Below are 20,254 nucleotides of genomic sequence, written 5' to 3' on the forward strand. Positions count from 1 at the left end.
CCATTTTATGGGCTAAGCAGAATGGTTCTGTATACATTATTTATACAACAGCAACTGATCAAATTCTCTTGAGGTTTACATTTGTATATAATATTTACAGCATCACTCATTATACATAACTAGCAGAGGTATGTTATACTAAGACAGAAAGATAGTGATTCTGTGTACTGTATTTACAAAACAGCAACATCAACTCTTATGGAATTGTTTTATATAGAATATTTGCAGAGTACAGGGACGAGGAGCAACAGGTGAAGTATCACAACTAGTGGTTGGGGCGGTTGCAGACAAACAAGTGAAAATTTTTCTCTTGATTTTTCACTTAATGCTTCCGCAAAATTTCCTCTTCAAATTTCCAAGAGCAATCCAAGAGAAAAATTTGCAAGAGCAGGCCAAGAGAGAAAATTTCCAAGAGCAATCCAAGACAAAAATTCCCAAAAGCAATCCAAGACAAAAATTCCCAAGAGCAATTCAAGAAAAAACGCTTTTATGTGCAATCCAAGAGAAAAATATTTCCACACAAATTTCCTGATAAGATATTGCAGCCACTTTTTGATAGCCGCTTTTTGAAACCACTTTTTAGCAGCCGCATTTCCCGAAGCGGCTATTCCCGAAGCGGCTTTTCCCGAAGCGGATTTTTTTAATGGAAAAAATTCACTTAAAAATTCTCAGTAATTATAGCGTGTTTAATCCATATGTCAATTTCTCTTGCCATACGTAATGATTATGCCAAAGTGTTATCAGGAATAGGCGCATTAGAAGTTGCTGACATTTTCATGTTGATGACGTAAATTAAATGAATTAATGAAACTATATGCACTAATTTTTATGTCATCATTTACCTCAGTTATTCTCTTAAAATCTGTGAACGCTCTGTATACTTTCAAACAAGTATCAGGCGGATTAATGTTCCACAGTTCTTCTGGAAATATTTCGTTTTGGCCATTCTTGAGATAAATATTTTGCAGATTAACATGAAGATACAACGATGAATCAGCATCTTGGTTTCCTTTCCTGTTGGTCTCAAAAACCACAAACACAAAATATGGCATATCAAATTCCATACAATTGTAGTAATTTGGTATGTCTAGTTCAAAATTTCTTTTGCCGATAATTCATGCTATTTCTTGTGTTTGAATGTCAAAAGACGAAATTGTGATCTTAAGCTCTTTTCTCTCTCAATTCCAGTTCATAATTCGGCTCGTACTTAACAATTGGCACACGAATTTCCATGCTTGTAATTGTCACTTTACCTTCAGATGGTCGAGTTCCAGGCTCATAAGTACCATCTTTTTGTGAAAACCGTCTATACAACGCATCACTACCAACAAACATGATCGTTAAATCAACTTCCCACATCATTTCTTTGTAGTCTTTAAAAAAGCCACCCAATGTATTAAGCGGATATAACACCTCATTTTCTTTCCTTTGTAACTTTCCGTTGTTAATGAAATTGCCTTCGTCTCCGATGTCATCGGCAAAAAATGACGTTAGATTATACAAAACCGTTGAAGGAATGCCTGAATGTTCTAACCCACAGATTATGTGGCCTCCTTTTTTGATGATTATTGACTCCATAATTGACTTGGAAAATAGTCAACTAATTTTACATTCGATTTTCCTTCGTATGCTGTATAATCTGTGCCATTTGCATGTGTAGCATTAAATGTCCTGTAAAGTAAGCATTATTGCCAAACCATCGATCACCAACTTTGACATCTATTTCCACATCTTTATTTGGCAAGTTCAAGTTTTTTTGTCTTCTCGTTTATTAGAAAAGACTGCCATTGATAACTTTAAATGTTATTCATTCTTTATTACATACAAAAAAAAATTTATCACAACATTTTCAAGAGCACAGTAACATTTGCACCAGTGAAATCTATCACACAGTCGTTTTCATCGGTGGTAATGACTTGTAGATTTTGCACTTTCTCATGAATAGAAAAAGAATGGATATTTTGGCGCATATATAATTGGGTAACCAAATTTTAAGTAGCCAGACAGTTGTTCCATTTTTGGCTTAAATGATGCGATAATGTTTGTTTCACGACGAAAATGTTCAGACTCTTTGACAAACATGACATCAGCTAAATTGAAGAGCACTTTAATTTTTTCGAATGCAATAATTTTTGGCAATTCTGCTGCAAGCGTTTTTACTCCTGGTTCAACAATCTGCTTCTTAAGGCCCACAACAAGCCAATACTACTGTCTCTATCAAAAAGCAGCTTATATTTTGTGCTCTCAATATCTACTCAGTTTATGGTATTGTTTGGCTTTGTCATTAAATTATCATCTTTGAATGGTTGCTGTTTTTTAATATATTTTTCTAAATTGCCTAGACTGTACTGTCCTGTGGGAATAATCTAAGCGTTAATGGCACCATCTTTTTCATAATGTAGCTTGATGTTTTCGCTTGTAACATAAAAAAATATGTATAAAATCCAACCAACCCAACTTCTGCAAATGTATTTCGTATCGGCAAATTTTTTCTAAAGTTGATAGCTTTCCGGTAAGCTCAAAAATTCTATTCATTTATAATAATATAAAAATGAGCAAAGATGCAATCGATTGGGAACGTAAGTCAGAATCCATGAACAGAAGCAGCAAAAGCAACATGATAAGCTTTTATCCAATTCTATTCAATATACAATAATGGGGCCAACTGGCTGTGGAAAAACAACGTTAATGATCAACAATTATATCTTGACACCTGGCTGGCTAGACTGGTACAAAAGTAATCACCTATATATTTATTTAGGAAGATTAGATCAACCGAAATATCAACAATTTACAAAAAGATCCAAAATAATGGAAGAGAAGATTAATACATCTATCAGCAACAGCGACGATATTATTCTGCCAGATGAATGTATATACAATTGGGTCGTTGTGTTTGACAATTTTATTCTTGAAAATCAGGATATAGTGAGAGAATATTTTGCTAGAAGTCGACATGAAAATATTGACTGCTTTAATGTAGCACAAACGTACTCAAAAATTCCAAAGCAACTTGTGCTCGATAGTCTCAATTTTTTGAACATATTTAGGCAACACGACACAAATCTAAAGCATATATACGACGAATTTGTGGGCGGCGGAACGATTTTAGAGAAATTTGTAGTAAAGTGTGGAAAGACGATATTGGTTTTATCACCATTGATATGACACGAAAGCCGAATTCAGGCAAATATAGAGAAAAAAATCAAAACGTTTGTATAAATTTTAATGGAAAAAATTCCATTAAAATTATAGTATAACGTTGGTTTTATTCACAGAACTGTTTTGTGAATATTGCCCATGCAAATTTTGAAAACACATCAATAACGGTCAACAAATATCACCAAACAGAAGCTTGATGATATCTCTGATGTTTTTGTTGTAGAATTTTTTACCTTTATCTTTCTGCAAACTATTTTGTTTTTAACAGGAATCACATATTTTTATTGATTTTTGATATTTTTTTAGGCTCCAAAATCCATCTCAACCAAATCAGCTTGCCACAAATTGTCTATTCCAAAAGCTGTGACTGGTTTTCTTGGGAAATTTTTTCTCATCGGTTTGTGCAGTTCACTGACAATTTCTTCACGAATATTTACCTTTTTTTACAGTCTTGCTTTTCTCACTATTACAGGCAGCACAATTTCCGCCAATTTTTGTGGTAAATGTCTGTCGGTGCATTGTAGCCGTAAATTTTTTGCTTCTTAAGCACCATATATTTTTTTCGTCCATCATTGGTTTACTTCAACAATTAAATTAATTTTGCATCTTCATGTCTAGCACATCAAGCCTTTTTTTCACTTTATTAATCTCTTTATCATGATGTTCCATGATACCATCGTAAATTCCGCTTTATTTTTTGAAGTCAGTGAAAAACTTCTTTAGCTCTTTTTAGCTGTAGTGTTTGCTGACCTCATCTTTCCGTGCATAATCATCGAAAAATTTCTCTAGCTCTTTTTTGCTGTAGTATTTGCTGAGCTCATCTTTGTGTGCTTTTCCTACCATAACACCAAAAATTTTTTCCAAGTCTTTTTTGCTGTAATAAGAATTAAATTGCGTGAGATTGCTTGTATATTCAGCTTTGCTCACATAATCAGCGAAATATTTCTCTAGCTATTCTCGCTGTAGTACTTACTGCTGTCAGATTTCAACGGTTTTTCTAAATATCGTTAGTTTACGGCCATTTACATTCGCTATTATTCTGCCTTTAAAATCAATAACATCACTATATGCCTTAAAACGTCGTCTAGTTCCTTGTGAAATTTCTTGACAAAGTCATGTAATACTTTACTAATTTTCTGCAACAAAGATTCACTTACTTCCTATTGTACTCTAGTTTTCTTCTCTAAAAGTCACTTAGTTCCTATTGTTCTCTAATTTTCTGCGCCACAGATTCCTGCAGTTCCAACCTTCACTTAGTTCCTGTTCTTCTTTTAAGAAAAACTTCAAAGATTCATTTTCTTCCTACGCCAATTCATCCTAGTATTCTCTAATTTTCTCCTTCAATTCTTCTTAAGGACTTGAAAATTGGTTGTATGAGCTGTTAATATCTTTCTTCCTCTTTTTGTGGTGCCAAAAATATCCATTAATCATATCAAGACTTTTGCTAAGCGACCAATCATCTGTAAATAGCTTCAAGAACAGAAAACACATATGCCAACATATAAACTGATCAAAATTTTGAAATCTCTCTACATTGTAAAACAAATTGTCAGGACCAAAATCTTTTACTAGCAGAATTTAAATTCACAACCGAACGAATCAAACACAAATTTTTCACAGCTATTTTTGAAGTAGCATGTCCAGTGTGTGCCGACACGATCAGATGTGTCTAGATTAACAAGTCCTACTTCAATTTCTTCTATTTCATTTGGCAGCTCATCAGTCATAAAAATCCCTCAAAAATTTCTGATTTTCAGATCATTCACTAATTTTTCTATGTCAGAATTCCTTAGCGGATGAATATATTTTTGCATCATTTCTTTCACTTTTATTTCATACACAAATCTGCGCCCACTTTTTTTCTCTCCATTCCTAGGTTATGTCTTTTCTGCTCAGCCAGTTCTGCGTCTTCCTTTTGCTTCGCTGCACCTCTAGCCAATGACCCACATTCACCCAAAGCTGCAAGGGCCAACGATAGAAAGCAGGCTTCGTGTTTACTCAATCCTGAACCTTTTCTTACAAGATATTTAATCAAATTTCTCACCACTGGCGTAGATAAAGATATGAGTAAACTGCCACCTTTTTTAATCTTCTTTGTTTTTTGCTGTACTTGTGTTTCTGTGAGATAGGAGTAAAAAAAGCCATGACTTTTCAGTTCATACTGGACAGCTTTATATTGACAGCTTTATCTTGACAGCTTTGGCTTTGGCTTGCCATTTGATGTCACATGTCACATGTCTAACCGCTGTCGTCTAAGCTTCGGCCTAATTTTCGTTTACCATACATTACACCAGTCACTGCTGCTGCTGCTGGTCTTTCACCTAATGATGCATATTTGCTAAAAATTCTCTCTTTTGTGGCCATTTGCGAATTTTTATCAGCATGATGTCTATTTTTCAAGATATTTATGATCTCTGTAACCAATACCGTATGCTTTGAATGCTTCATCAAGTTTCTTTATTCCTTGATCTCCATGCTCTAATCTTTCCTCTAGTTCAGTGAACAGCCCGAAAAATCTGTAGCCAGACAGGTCCATTTCTGGCACTGGTAGATTATTTAGTGCCCAGTTGACTAGGCCTTTTCCATGTTTTTCAGACTTCCAAAATGTGTGTGGCAAATTGATCAGAAATCCTATTAAATATGGAATTCCTTTTAAATTATTGATTATGATTATGAAGTCGTTAAATTTGCTGGTGAGCATTTTTGCTATGACAACTTTTTCGTTGTAATAGCTATTGTTGCCAGCGTTTTCTTCGCCCTGAATCACCGTCTATCTATCGATCAAATCTGTGACGCCATTCATCCAAACGCATTCGACTTGTTTTCCTGTATATTTTTTAATTAAGCCCATACTATCGTGAATGATTTTGGGCTCTTTTTTAATATCCATCCATATTGCCTTAATAATGACATTGTGTTTTTCACTAACACTTGACTTTGATTTATTTGCGTTTGGGTCGTTACAGTGAAATATTGCGTTAGTCATTTTTAACATGGATGTATATGCGTTGAGATTATCAGTAGTAAAATCGTCACCTGACAGGCGATTTCTTTTCAAAAGTTTCATCTAGCCTTCAGTGACTTTAAAGTCGTTGCCATTAACATAAATATTATCATTGTTGAAACTTATTTCAGAATCACCCATGTAGTGTTTTCCACCAAGTAATGTTAGGCCAAATGTTTCATCTTGGAGTGAACCTAAATATTTTGACACTATTGGCCCAAGATATGTCATTGAATATTCATTTAAATCCTTCATCTTCTGCCGTTTTTCACTTTAAATTTGCTGCAACACTGGTACGAGTTTTATGTGTGTTTTTGGTTTGATGGGTTCATCAACAAATAAGCTTCTTTCAAAGGATGACACTTCAGGCGTGGGTTGGAACTGGAAACATTTCAACGTAGTATCCATCGTATGGTATTAGCTGTTTTTCAATCTCACAATTTTTCTCCATTGCATCGATAACTCCTCGGCCTAAAGCATCCAGCTTATCGATAACTAGCTGATCTTCGCCCTTATACTTCTCATATTCAGTTATAGGTTTAATTTTCCACTCTTTGAAATAATCTTTCAACTGCTCAATTTTTTTTCTATTCTGTTTTGCTTGCTTAACAAGATTTTGATCGTACTTTGCAAACATCTCTTTATGAACAGAAGAAAATTTTTTAGATCGAATGTTTTGCATCGAATGTTGACGTTGAACGTTGGCATCAAATGTTTTGCATTGAATGTTTTGCATTGAATGTTAGCACTGAATGTTCAACATCGAATGTTTTGCATCATATGTTAGCAGTGAATGTTGGCACTGAATGTTTTGCATTGAATGTTTTGCACAGAATGTTTTGCATTGAATGTTGGCGTTGAATGTTGTGCATCGAATGTTTTGCATTGAATCTTTGTGTGCAAAAGTCACATATCATCACCCTTTTTTTGCGTGCAAAAGTTAAGTATCCACAATCATTGCAGCCACACGCCAAGCATCATCTTTTGCGTGGAAAAGTCAAGCAGCCACAATCATGCATCCACTTTTTAACGGATAAAATTCAGTTAAAAATCACTTAAAGTTTCTTTTAATAACTGTTCTACACAGCGGGCAAATAATTTGCTCTTTAAACCGTTCGTCAATACCCGCTTTATGAAAAACGTGCTTACATATCGTCACCACAAATTCGCTGTTGCTGTTTTTCTTCATCTAAACAGATGGAACACTCAAGTTGTTGTTCAGTCGATAAAATTTCGTATAGATTCTGCAGCTTTTGTTTGAACGACTCTGATAATCCACATTGATATTTCAATATTGCAAGCAAGTCAACTTTATGTAGAAACTCCATTATAAAATCGTCAGACAACTTTTGCTTCTGTGGTATATATTTCTAGTGTAATCTGTCTTGAAATTCCCTCATGAAATCTTCTGATAATTTTTGATTCAATGATACAGCTTGCCATTCAAGACTATGTTGAAATTCCCTCATGAAACCTTCAGACAATTTTTGTCTATGTGATATATCATCCCAGTCTAACCTGTCTTGAAACTCCCTCATTAAATCTTCCGACGAGGTTCGATATTTTGGTACAGCATGCCAGTCAAATGGATTTTCTTTTGTGATATAATCAGTAACTACTACCGCACATGTTTTACTTGCTGAATACATGCTGTATAGCTGTTTAAATGTTTATTTTTTACATGCAAGATGCAAGCCTTGAATAAGTTCTTTTTCTACACTATAGTTCTTCACTTCTTCAGCCACTGCATTTTTTTATGATTATGGATAAAATAATAAGTTGCTGTTTTTTCAGCTTCGAATAGCCTTTTAAGGGGCTCCGGAACGCCCTATACTTGCAATGTTAAAATAACGTTTATAAATTACACCTTTCCTCACGAAGTATTTGAGGTAGGAAGTTGAACTTTTTACAGATTATTTATTGGAATATGGGCTACAACGTAACACAGGGATTTTACAAAATTTTTGTTCAGTTATTAAAGATGATTTTTTTTCAATTGTAATGAAAATTCACAACATTTTTTGCAATTTTTTATTTATATATTCAAAAATATACAGTTTTTTTGGAAAAAGGCTGTGTTAAATTATGCAGAAGGTACTGTGTAACATTTACTGAAAGTTTGAAACAAATATGTTTGGAAGATCCTTAGAAAACATGTAATTAGTATGAGAAAATAAAAGTTTTGGGAATCGAGCGACAAAGATTGGATTAACTTTTTAGTGCATTCCAGGTCCATAGGATGGATTATCTTCATCCTCTGCAAACTCTTCCTCCAGCTTCCTCTTGTTCCTCCACCTGTTTACTCTTGCTTGTATTTCTAGACTCTTTACAGCCCTGTCTGCAGCCCGAAGGCGTTCCTTGTCTAAAGCAAGCATCGCTCGTACCATGTTAGAACCTATCTTCATTCCCATATTTCTAAATACCTTGCACCTTACAATGTTGCCATCATTGAAAGTCGCAACAGCATCATACACACCAAAGTGAAGTGTTTCTATTCCAACAAATACAGTCTTGGGGATTCTCGACCATTTAACACTATTTACACTTTCATTGGGGTTTCGAGTTTTTCCGTGAATACACTTTTTCAACAGTTCAGGTGCTGCTAAGTCTCTGAAAATAGGTTTTATCACCTCCATTATTGCATGAGGCAGACTATGCTTATAAATGTACACTTCACCAGTTAGCAATCCTTTGTTATATTTACACCAACTGTCTTCTTCATTGGGACACAAGCTATGTTGGGGATTTTCATCGGTTGAAGAAGTATGAAAAAAAAAGAGCCCAAACAGCCTTCTTCATTTCGTCGACACTTTGTGTATTTTGCCTAATAGCCATTCCATAATAGTTCTGTATTTTGTCAATTACACTGTCAGTTAACCTTCCCTTCCCATCCAACCCTTTACCATCACTGAGTTTTTGTTTTTTGTACGAAGCTTTCAGTCGCCGAAGTCTTGTTCCCATTCTCTTCTGTACGTGTCCAATACACTCAAATTTCTGCACTACAACATCATCACCATAGGGCTTCAGTCCTTGAACATGTTTGAAACTTTTAGAATCACCGTCACCAAGGTAATTAACATATCGCACTTTATCACACGCCTCAGAACGCTGGAATACACTGGCAACACCAGCCACTTCCATTCCTCCACTACTGCCGCTATAGTTAGCTTTGCAATTATTTTCATGTGTACCTTTATATTTTTGTGGACATCTACAATACCCTGATATTACTGCTACATCTAAAATTTTCCCTGTATACATACTGGTGGCAGATACTACACCATGAAGAGATGTGTGTCCCCGTTTATGCCAGGTACCATCGAACGCTGCAGTCAAATCTCTGTTACCATTATTTTCCATTACTGCCTCTTCCACAGCGTTCTTCATAGATTCTATACAGACATCTTCTACTTTAAACCCTATTAATTTATTATAGGTCGTAAACTTGGTTGGGGGATTTGGAAGATTCATGATGCCACAGAAAATTGCACCTGCAGTAGCACCCTTACCAACTGAACGCAAGGAATAAACAAATCTAATGTTGTGTTCGTAGATTTTGCTACCATTTTCTTCAGTTGCAGTTACTGCAACACTGTTCCAAAAGGTGGTCATGTATGAACACTTATCACATTTCAGTTGTATTTCACTAGCAAGTCCTACGTGCTTTATTATGGAGAGTTCCAGACCAACTTCACTACATTGAATACATCTTACACAGTTTGAAAAAATTCCTTTGAGAACCGACATATCAAATATTTCATTCACATCCGATTCGCTCATAAAACATTCATAGTTTTCACTCATTGAACCAAGCTTCTTGCTTGACTGCTATGGGCAGGTGTACTTGAGAGGTTAGGTTCACTCACTTGGTTATCGTCTTAATTGTTTACAGTAATAACACATACCTTTGGCTTTCCAACATTTCTCCATTTCTTAAAAGCCTTCAGAGGATTTCTAATAACTTTACTTTTACTCATTATTATACTTCAACAAAACGGAGACTCAAGAAAGAGAATTAGTTACGAATATTTTCGAGATAACGACAGAGTAAATAAACATGAAACAATCGACAATCACACCAGCGATATATATTGAACCATCACAGGTTAGCCACAACACATACTTTATCTCACATCACTAAAATGTACCTGATGAACACGAACGTTAGTAATAACACCATTTGACAGCAGTTTAACAGCGCCACAGTGGGTCACGCCCATGTAGAACACATAAAAAAAAAAATTTAAAAATAGTTGTAGTATTCGGAATTGAATAAATGATACATCTATTAAAAGGTAATAGTCTGCAGATTCAGAAAACGCAAAAAAGTAAAAATAGAACTTTTCATGATTTTGAGCCTTTCCGGAGCCCCTTAAGCCCTTTTTTTCGCTTCATGTTTTAGTGCTTGTACAGATGCCATTTTATATATGCAATATATATTTATTAAAAGCCATATGGAAGAGTGTCAATTATGTCGTCTTTTTCTTATTTCACCACACGTTTATCATAGTTGAATTTACACTGTTTTGCTACAAATTTATTGACCAAATTTTTCATCTGCTTGTTTCTATGGGTTGTAGCCTTTCACCCAGCAGGTGAAACTGCTTGTACCCATATAAAATAACTTGACATCAGCGAAATGCAGTTCTGCAAACTCATAGTGAAGTCAGTGCATGTGGAGTTTGGGGAGGTCCAGAACACATATACCGATGCAGACAGGCTATGTGATATCCACTAAAACCGTATCCATCTCCAAAGCAACTAATCCTTCACTGAAGATTGCAACCCACATAAAACTGGGCCTGTCGATGTAATCTTTTTCAGTATCACACTCATTCCAACGGTAAACCAAATGAATTTCGCAATAGTTTCCTACATTCTCTATGGTTTTGTTGAAAACTGAAATATTCATTAATTTATAAAAATCTTCTTCAAAATCGCACATCGAGCAAGCTCTTTGTTGTGTATTAACATCAATGTACTCCTTGAACCAGGGACGCTGGTCGAAGGAGTAACTTGAGACACTGCTGGAGGTTTCTGTAATGTAGAATGTATCTATGATTATACCCCCGTGTTGTCATCAGCTTGTGAACAAACCATTTCGTGGGATAAGGCACTTCTAACAGATTGGAAAGTTGTTGTGCTTGTCATGCAAATCGGTCGGATGTTCTAGATCTGCGTCCAGGACATATCCTCTATCATTATCAGAAGCCACATCTTGGATCTTGTCCTTCAAGCCGACGATTTCATCTTTAGATTGCCATTGGAACGTCACTCAGACATGACCTATCTGCCTTGGCATATCTTCGGACGCACTGGGAAAGTTTCCCATGAATACCACGTTCGAAAACAGCAACATATCACTGTCGACGGTTCGATGTTTATGTGTATCTTTCTTAACATCGCGTCCCACAAAAGCCCAGGCATGGTGCAATAGGAGGCGGGATTTCTTAAAAACGTCAACAAACAAGCACGCGCCTGTCTCCACGAACAATTTAGAATATTAAGCCTATCCATCATCGATATTTAAGAATCTGTCATTGTTCAATGTAAATACATAGAGCTGAAACTAGTCACTTTTTTGAAATAGCTATTAATTCAGTCAAAGGATCAGTTTTAGAACCTTATCAGGTTATCTTCAGATGGTGTACAGCAAGTTAGAAGCTATTTCAAACATATTTCTGGGTGCCGCTCGTACTGTCGCATGTAAGCATCCAGGGATATGCTTGAAATAGCCATGTAACTTCTTGTACACCATCTGAAGATGAATTTGAATAGGTCCGACAACCAATTCATGAAATGCATATTTAACAAAAATGACTGATTGCAGTTTTATATATTCAGCTAAAATTTAGTATATCCCTCTAAATCAGAGATGCTGAACTCCTGCCAAACATTCTCCATGTGCCTATAGTCTGCATTTGTTATGGCATTGCCTGTTAGTTTTCTGGAGAACGTGATTCCGTCGGGTAATGTGGTTTTGTGGAGTCCCTCCATCGAATCCTGTTATTCGTATGCGAAAACCCCATTGTTCGTCACAAGCTGACACTTTGCACCCTCGAGATGTATGGCCCTGGTGATATGCATATCCTCCTGAAGAATCGTTTCAGCAAGTTTCTGAAGAGGTGCCTGCATAAATCGTTAGGAATCCAAGGTGCAGAGTGCTATTCTTGACGTGATTCGCTTGGAGAATGAAATGCAATTTTCTACAGCGTCAGGTATGATACTCAGATGATCATTCTGAAACCCGCATTCACCCAAGCGCTCAACAAGAAAGTGAGCATCATATCACTCAAATTATGGAAGAAGACGCGAGTGTGTCGTGGCAGTTTGTATTTCAAGTTGTACCCATTACTGGCTGCACCACGGAACTTTCTCTCATTAGATGACAGTGATCTCTATGTGGAGTTTTTGTTTCTCTATCCAGTGGCACACCACAGACATGATATTTAACTGTTCACTTGTATACGGCATCATTCTCCTATAAGCTACTCGCTGGAATGTTTTTGCTATAGAGAGCATTAACACCGTGCAAATTTGGAGCTCAAAGAGCAACCATCTCGCAGGGTTAATCCCTATATGTGTGTCAAGTTTGTTACGACTGGAATCAAATGAGCGCACAACTTGATACGTGCCTGCATACAAGACTGTTGTTCAGTGAAATCCGTGTGAGAGGCTGTGGGATCACCTTCACAACGTGTCACAGGAACCAGTAAGGGCTTGTTCGATGTGTGATTTTGAAAAAGATTTTTATAAATTAATGAATAAAGAATTCGTGGCGGGTCGCATCAAAACAGTCAGAAAACTGATTAAAAAAAAAGCACTCACGGTCAGTGTACACAATAAAGGGACATAGTAGCCGTCCTTAAACAGGTGATGTATATGTGGCAAAAGTGCTTCATGACATGATGTTTCGACAATAGAGCAGAAAGTAGGCAGGACATGTCCTTGATCCAGAAAAAGGAATGCTAGTCACCTTTGCTGTATAGCAGTAAATCTAAGTATTTAGGATGCTGACCGGCTATTTTGGAAAGGTAGGGAAATCCATTTACTTTATGCTTCACATTTCCCGACTTTCTTCTTTTCTCTCCTCCATGCCAACTGTAAACATCAACCAAATAATTAAGGTTCCGCTTCTTGAATTCTGGCAGCTCTGGGATTGTGATGGGGAATGAGATGTCTTCGAAGTTATAATGCTGCTGACATTGTTTGTTTCGTATGTATCAGTAAACCGTGCATGATCCGAATAACTTCTATCGCAAGCCACAAGCGACCATGCAAAGCACATTTATTATTTCTCATCTAGATTCTGAACATTAATACATGCTTTTCCAGCAGCAATATCATCTGGAAGAGGGATGAAAGTCGACAACCCATTAACTGCATGAAAATCATGTGTGTACACTAACTGCAGCAGCATGTTATTGAAATTACGTTTTTTAAACTCGGCTATTTTTTGGCGAAAGAAGCAAAATTAGTCATTGCAGCAAGAGAAATGTTTTTGCCGAGAAATCGTATCTGATAACACTTCTCTGAAGAATAAAAATAAGGAGAATAAGTCGACACTTTTGTTTACAATTGCCATGAAAACTTGTAAACTGGTATATTTTTACTAATGAGCAGCTGAAACTCTAACTTACTGAAGGATTTTCTTCCCGCATCTCAACGATCTTTGAAATACGAAAAAAATTCACAATAAATTGCATACTAACTTTCCGTGCCCATCCCTACGCAGGGTGAAGGACTGAACTCTTTCACTTCAAATATCTTACAGTTTGTCAAAGACACTGATAATCTATTTTCGTCTGGACAAGTAGTCATCTCGATTATGCAAGTCACAGCTTCAAATCTACAGATTAGTTACTTCGTCTGAACAAGGATTACTACTCCAGAACTAAAAATCAGCATAGTTCCAGTTGAAAAAAAATGTTGATTGCTGTGTATCTCTAAGATTAATAAGACTGGGAATTATCGCTGCTTATTAGTTTGTGAGCTGTTTGCGACAACTCATGTCAAGGATACACACACACACACACACACACACACACTCACTCACACACACACACACACACACACACACATCTAATTTGCTGGGAAATTTTTCATATTTTCAGAGCACTGAAGTTTATGGAGACAATACTTTCTTAGGTTCACATTGCAATTGTTCTTTATTGAAAAACCTATCTTCTAGAACTACACAGAAATTGCAAAAGAAGTAGTGATTTATTTTCGTCCGACTTTATAACCTTCACTTCTTTTAGAAAAGTGGCATTAGTGCCTACTTCTGAATTATATATCTTTTTTTTCCATGTACAATTTGACTCCTCTTACCAGATCATAGTGGGGTCTACAAATCGTAACTTCAAAAAAATAAAAAATGCTAATACACTTCTAATGGCGACAGAATACAAAATCGTAGTCTGTTATTTAACAAGCAACTGAGGACACAAGGCTGGTGAGTAGCTTATGAAATAGCTCTTCGTCGGTATAAAAATAAGTGTGTAATCTCTTCATTTACGTTATCGCAAACCCACACGATTACTACTTCCACCAGTTATAGATCCCTTTGAAAGAAAACCTGTAGTTACTTCTACTGTATGGAAGTTTCGCATATTAACCACATGCTAAAATACTTCTTTTTGTGTGCTATCATTTGACAATAATCTGTTGCGATATCTTGAACTCACTATTAAATATGATAGATGTTACGAATAATTCACTACTACCACATCTGACATTTTGTGATTGCTCTGATGATTTCAGTTTGCTGGCTACGCTAGACGCACTGGAAGATGAAATTTGCGAAGCGGAGAGGGGTAGGTGCATGAGTCTTTCTCAACATGTGCGCCTGCGTGACTCCGTTCACACGTGGAGAGAAGCACGAACGCTATTGGAGTGACAAGATATCAGGGTTGGTAGCACCATCTGCCGCAGGAGCCGGTATTACTTTGTCAAAAAGACGAAATCGTAGAAATAAGCACAGGTGTAGCGTTAAAGAATACCGCTTGTGTCGTAATGTTTGTGTGAGTGTGGTGGAAGAAATAAAGATGTTAAGTGGTGTGATGTTTGAAAACTAGACTCGGTGTCGTGGTGTGATTTCGAGGTCATACTTCATCTTTTTGGGCCGTTTACAGATAAGGAGAATACGAAATATTGAGACTCTTTAACAGTAGCTCCAAGACTAGCTGTGACTCTTCGGTTTCTTGCTAATGGGGAGAATTTATTGACGTTCGATTCAAGATATTTACTGCAGCGATAGCTAACATAATACCAAACGTTTTCAGGAAAATTACATTAGGGTACGTTGACTGCCAGTTACCGTTTGTCTGGCAAACGAACAACTTCGCTGATGCTTAACGTTTAAAGTTAAGAAGAACATGCGAATATGTTGTTATTTCAAAACATAAGAGCTGTCGAGGTACCTGAAATGGAACTGCGAGAAGGATAACACACTTTCATTTACATATACATCACCCAAATTCCATCAGCATTGGCATATGTGTAGGTGTGTAGAAAGAGGACAGGTTGTCTTATTTTATCAAAAGGGTTTAATTTCGAGATTATCAGAGTTGCTTTTTTCGTTTGCTTTCAGCTTCCAGACTCTAAAGGAGAGTGGTAGGATGTCGTGTTGGATTTTGAAATGAAGTGGAATGTACCGCTTTGGACGGCAAATACACTCCTGGAAATTGAAATAAGAACACCGTGAATTCATTGTCCCAGGAAGGGGAAACTTTATTGACACATTCCTGGGGTCAGATACATCACATGATCACACTGACAGAACCACAGGCACATAGACACAGGCAACAGAGCATGCACAATGTCGGCACTAGTACAGTGTATATCCACCTTTCGCAGCAATGCAGGCTGCTATTCTCCCATGGAGACGGTCGTAGAGATGCTGGATGTAGTCCTGTGGAACGGCTTGCCATGCCATTTCCACCTGGCGCCTCAGTTGGGCCAGCGTTCGTGCTGGACGTGCAGACCGCGTGAGACGACGCTTCATCCAGTCCCAAACACGATCAATGGGGGACAGATCCGGAGATCTTGCTGGCCAGGGTAGTTGACTTACACCTTCTAGAGCACGTTGGGTGGCACGGGATACATGCGGACGTGCATTGTCCTGTTGGAACAGCACGTTCCCTTGCCGGTCTAGGAATGGTAGAAAGATGGGTTCGATGACGGTTTGGATGTACCGTGCACTATTCAGTGTCCCCTCGACGATCACCAGTGGTGTACGGCCAGTGTAGGAGATCGCTCCCCACACCATGATGCCGGGTGTTGGCCCTGTGTGCCGCGGTCGTATGCAGTCCTGATTGTGGCGCTCACCTGCATGGCGCCAAACACGCATACGACCATCATTGGCACCAAGGCAGAAGCGACTCTCATCGCTGAAGACGACACGTCTCCATTCGTCCCTCCATTCACGCCTGTCGCGACACCACTGCAAGCGGGCTGCACGATGTTGGGGCGTGAGCGGAAGACGGCCTAACGGTGTGCGGGACCGTAGCCCAGCTTCATGGACACGGTTGCGAATGGTCCTCGCCGATACACCAGGAGCAACAGTGTCCCTAATTTGCTGGGAAGTGGCGGTGCGGTCCCCTACGGCACTGCGTAGGATCCTACGGTCTTGGCGTGCATCCGTGCGTCGCTGCGGTCCGGTCCCAGGTCGACGGGCACGTGCACCTTCCGCCGACCACTGGCGACAACATCGATGTACTGTGGAGACCTCACGCCCCACGTGTTGAGCAATTCGGCGGTACGTCCACCCGGCCTCCCGCATGCCCACTATACGCCCTCGCTCAAAGTCCGTCAACTGCACATACGGTTCACGTCCACGCTGTCGCGGCATGCTACCAGTGTTAAAGACTGCGATGGAGCTCCGTATGCCACGGCAAACTGGCTGACACTGACGGCGGCGGTGCACAAATGCTGCGCAGCTAGCGCCATTCGACGGCCAACACCGCGGTTCCTGGTGTGTCCGCTGTGCCGTGCGTGTGATCATTGCTTGTACAGCCCTCTCGCAGTGTCCGGAGCAAGTATGGTGGGTCTGACACACCGGTGTCAATGTGTTCTTTTTTCCATTTCCAGGAGTGTATATGGTTCTGCAGTTTCAACATAATGGTGGAAGCATCAAATTCAAATAGAAGCATTGGCTCTCACCGACGCAGAATATTTATTTCGGTACGTAAACGTAAATATTCCAGACCGAACATGGTTCGTGGGGTATTTGTCCAGACGTCATTATAATGCAAAGTTAAATATCCCCGAGAAAGACCTTCTTCCAGGAAGCCCTAACCCGACATCAAATGTGATCACTGCAGATGGTGCCTTTCTGTTATCAACCTTCATAATGAAACCATTTCCTAGTAAACTGCACTCAGGATCTCCGAGGCATGTGTACATTTACACACTATGTAGAACACGGTGTGTAGGAGAGAACACGTTGGATTTTTACGACCTGCACCGAGAATTTTTACGAAACCACTGAAACTGAAAAAAATTTACCTCGAAGATGTGTAGCTTCATTCACATCTGTATTGCCCTCCTGGCTACATTGATAGTGAAAATACTCGAGAAGCAAAATTAATATCAGGAAAAGAAAGAGCAGATGTTGGGAGTAACGTAGGACTTTTGGGTCTTCGAAGCACTCCACGAAATACCAGACCTGACGGAAGAGCTTTCCAAGGAAACTTTATGTATTACTTTACGTCTAATTACGGATGTGTCGCCTATCAAGACAAATTTGACCAACTTTCTACTATTTTACGAACCACAGTACTTTGTTGCCTAACGTAAATTTTATTGTGAGAACAGATAAGTGTATTTAAGTGAAGCAGTGTTGCTTCTTCAACAACTTTTCTGTTAAGAAAAGTTGCTGCACCATCTCAGCGTTTGGAGTGAGGGCTATATAGAAAGTAACAGACGTTTTGGTTTACTGCGGCGGTAGGCGGGATTACAGTTTCCATCTTGGTGCCATAATGCTCCTACACCCAGTACGCAGCCAGCAGTGGCAGAGTGTGGTCTGTGTCACTGCTACTATGCCTTTTTTCACGTGTTAAAATGGACGCCGCACTAGAAAATCTCGCCACTTGTGAGATGCGTTCTGTGATTAGGTTTCTTTATGGCAAAAACCAACTGAAATTTATCACCATCTTAGTGACGTGTACCGAAAAGGGATGATGAGTGAAATCCGAGTGAAGAAGTAGTGCACTGATTTTAAAAATGGCCGTACCATTGTTCACCATGAGGACTACAGTGGTGGGCCTAGCCTTGTGACTGACGATCTGGTGACGAAACTCAAAGACAAAATTCGTAAAAATCGACGTTTCACGAGTACGGAACTTTCGCAACATTGTCTCCAAACCACACGGAGTTTGGCAACGGCCTTTCCGCAGTGGATACACCGGTTCCCGTCAGATCACCCAAGTTAAACGCTCTCGGGCGTGGCCGGCACTTGGATGGGTGACCATCCGGGCCGCCATGTGCTGTTGCCATTTTTCGGGATGCTCTCAGCCTCGTGATGGTAACTGAGGACCTCCTCGACCGAATAGTAGCGGCTCCGGTCAAAGAAAACCATCGTAACGATCGGGAGAGCGGTGTGCTGACCACATGCCCCTCCTATCCGCATCCTCCCTGAGGATGACACGGCGGTCGGATTGTCCCGACGGGCCACTTGTGGCTTGATGACGGAGTGCATACACGGAGTTTGGTGCATGAAGTTGTGGTGGAGAGGCTTGGTTACCACAGCTTTTGTGTTACGTCGCTTCCCAAACTCCTAACGGAAGGCCATAAAGAGACTGGCTGCAGCACTGACTTTTTCGAAAATTAAGAGAAAAATAGTAGCAAAGTTATCGATCATGCCATAACTGTGGACTAAAATTGAGTGAATCACATTAAATGTGAAGCAGAAAGGCAGTAAATGGAATGGAAACACACAAATTCTCCCAGTAAACCAAGGAAGTGTTTGCAAAAGGCTGTCAGGAAGAACGATCATGGCTACTTTGTTTTGGTTTTCTAAGAGACTGATTCTCTGATTTCCTTGAACGTGGCACAACAATTAACTGAGACAGGTATTGTCAAACACTGACAAAGTTAAGGCAGGCGATATAAAACAAGCGTCGGGGAAAACTTAGCGCAAAATTCATTCACGACAACGCACATCCACACACGGCGAATCCTACTCGCGGGCACCTACGGGGTTTTGGATAGGAGGTGCCTGATCATATGCCATAAATGACAAAAGTCGAGAGAATCATCGTTTCACGATTACAGAACTTTCCCAACATTTTCCCCACATTTCACGAAGTTTGGTGCATGAAATTCTGGCGCCGAGCGGCTGCCACCTCTTCCCAGCAATGAAACATGGCTCTTGGCACAACGCTTTGATACTGACGCCGAACTGCCTGCAGGTTTAAATCAGTGGTTGCAATCGCAGACGGCAGATTTCTACAGAGACGGTATTGAAAAGCTTGTGCCACTGAATGATAAGTGCCTCAATGTGAATGGCGAGAATGTAGGAAAATAGCTTCAGTTTTAAAATGTGTATGATAAAATTTGGTGTTTCTGTATCGTTAATTTTTTATTTGAAAACTTGTGTTACTTTCTATATAACTCTCGTATACTAATTGAAGGGCCTGAAATTCACTGTTGACTTTACAAACCTTTAACTGAAGAGGCGAATTTTAAAATATAGCTACGTAGGGTCTTAATAGAGGTTATGAGGAAATCATGAAAGACTAAATTTAAGGGTTATGTTTACACTGCAGACTCACTGCCAGACTCGAGAACGTGATCGCTGCTCGCGCGGGTGCAGCTGCAGCTGCAGCTGTAGTTCAAACGCACCTGTGTGGAAAGGGTGGCCAGTGCTCTTTATGTGGGCCAGCGAGGCTGCAGCTTGAACGTGTCTTCTAACGACGGACTGGAGGTCACCAAATATTGCGTATAAGCTTGCTATGAAGAACAAAAGAGTTTATAAATTCATAACATTTGCAGTAAATAGTTCAAGAATAACAAAGAAAGTATTTTATTTTGGATCTCACAACGCCGTGTAATCCTAAAGACAAATTACAGATAAGAGAAAAGTTT

The 20,254-nt window shown here is 38.9% G+C and overlaps 1 pseudogene; it reads left to right on the top strand.

Annotated features, from left to right (window-relative positions):
- The first annotated feature begins 18,545 nt into the window (after nucleotides 1–18,545).
- On the top strand, nucleotides 18,546–18,663 carry LOC126417390 (5S ribosomal RNA; annotated as a pseudogene).
- The last annotated feature ends 1,591 nt before the right edge of the window (nucleotides 18,664–20,254 follow it).

This window comes from Schistocerca serialis, chromosome 8, assembly GCF_023864345.2.
Source record: "Schistocerca serialis cubense isolate TAMUIC-IGC-003099 chromosome 8, iqSchSeri2.2, whole genome shotgun sequence".
In the NCBI taxonomy this organism is placed as follows: domain Eukaryota; kingdom Metazoa; phylum Arthropoda; class Insecta; order Orthoptera; family Acrididae; genus Schistocerca; species Schistocerca serialis.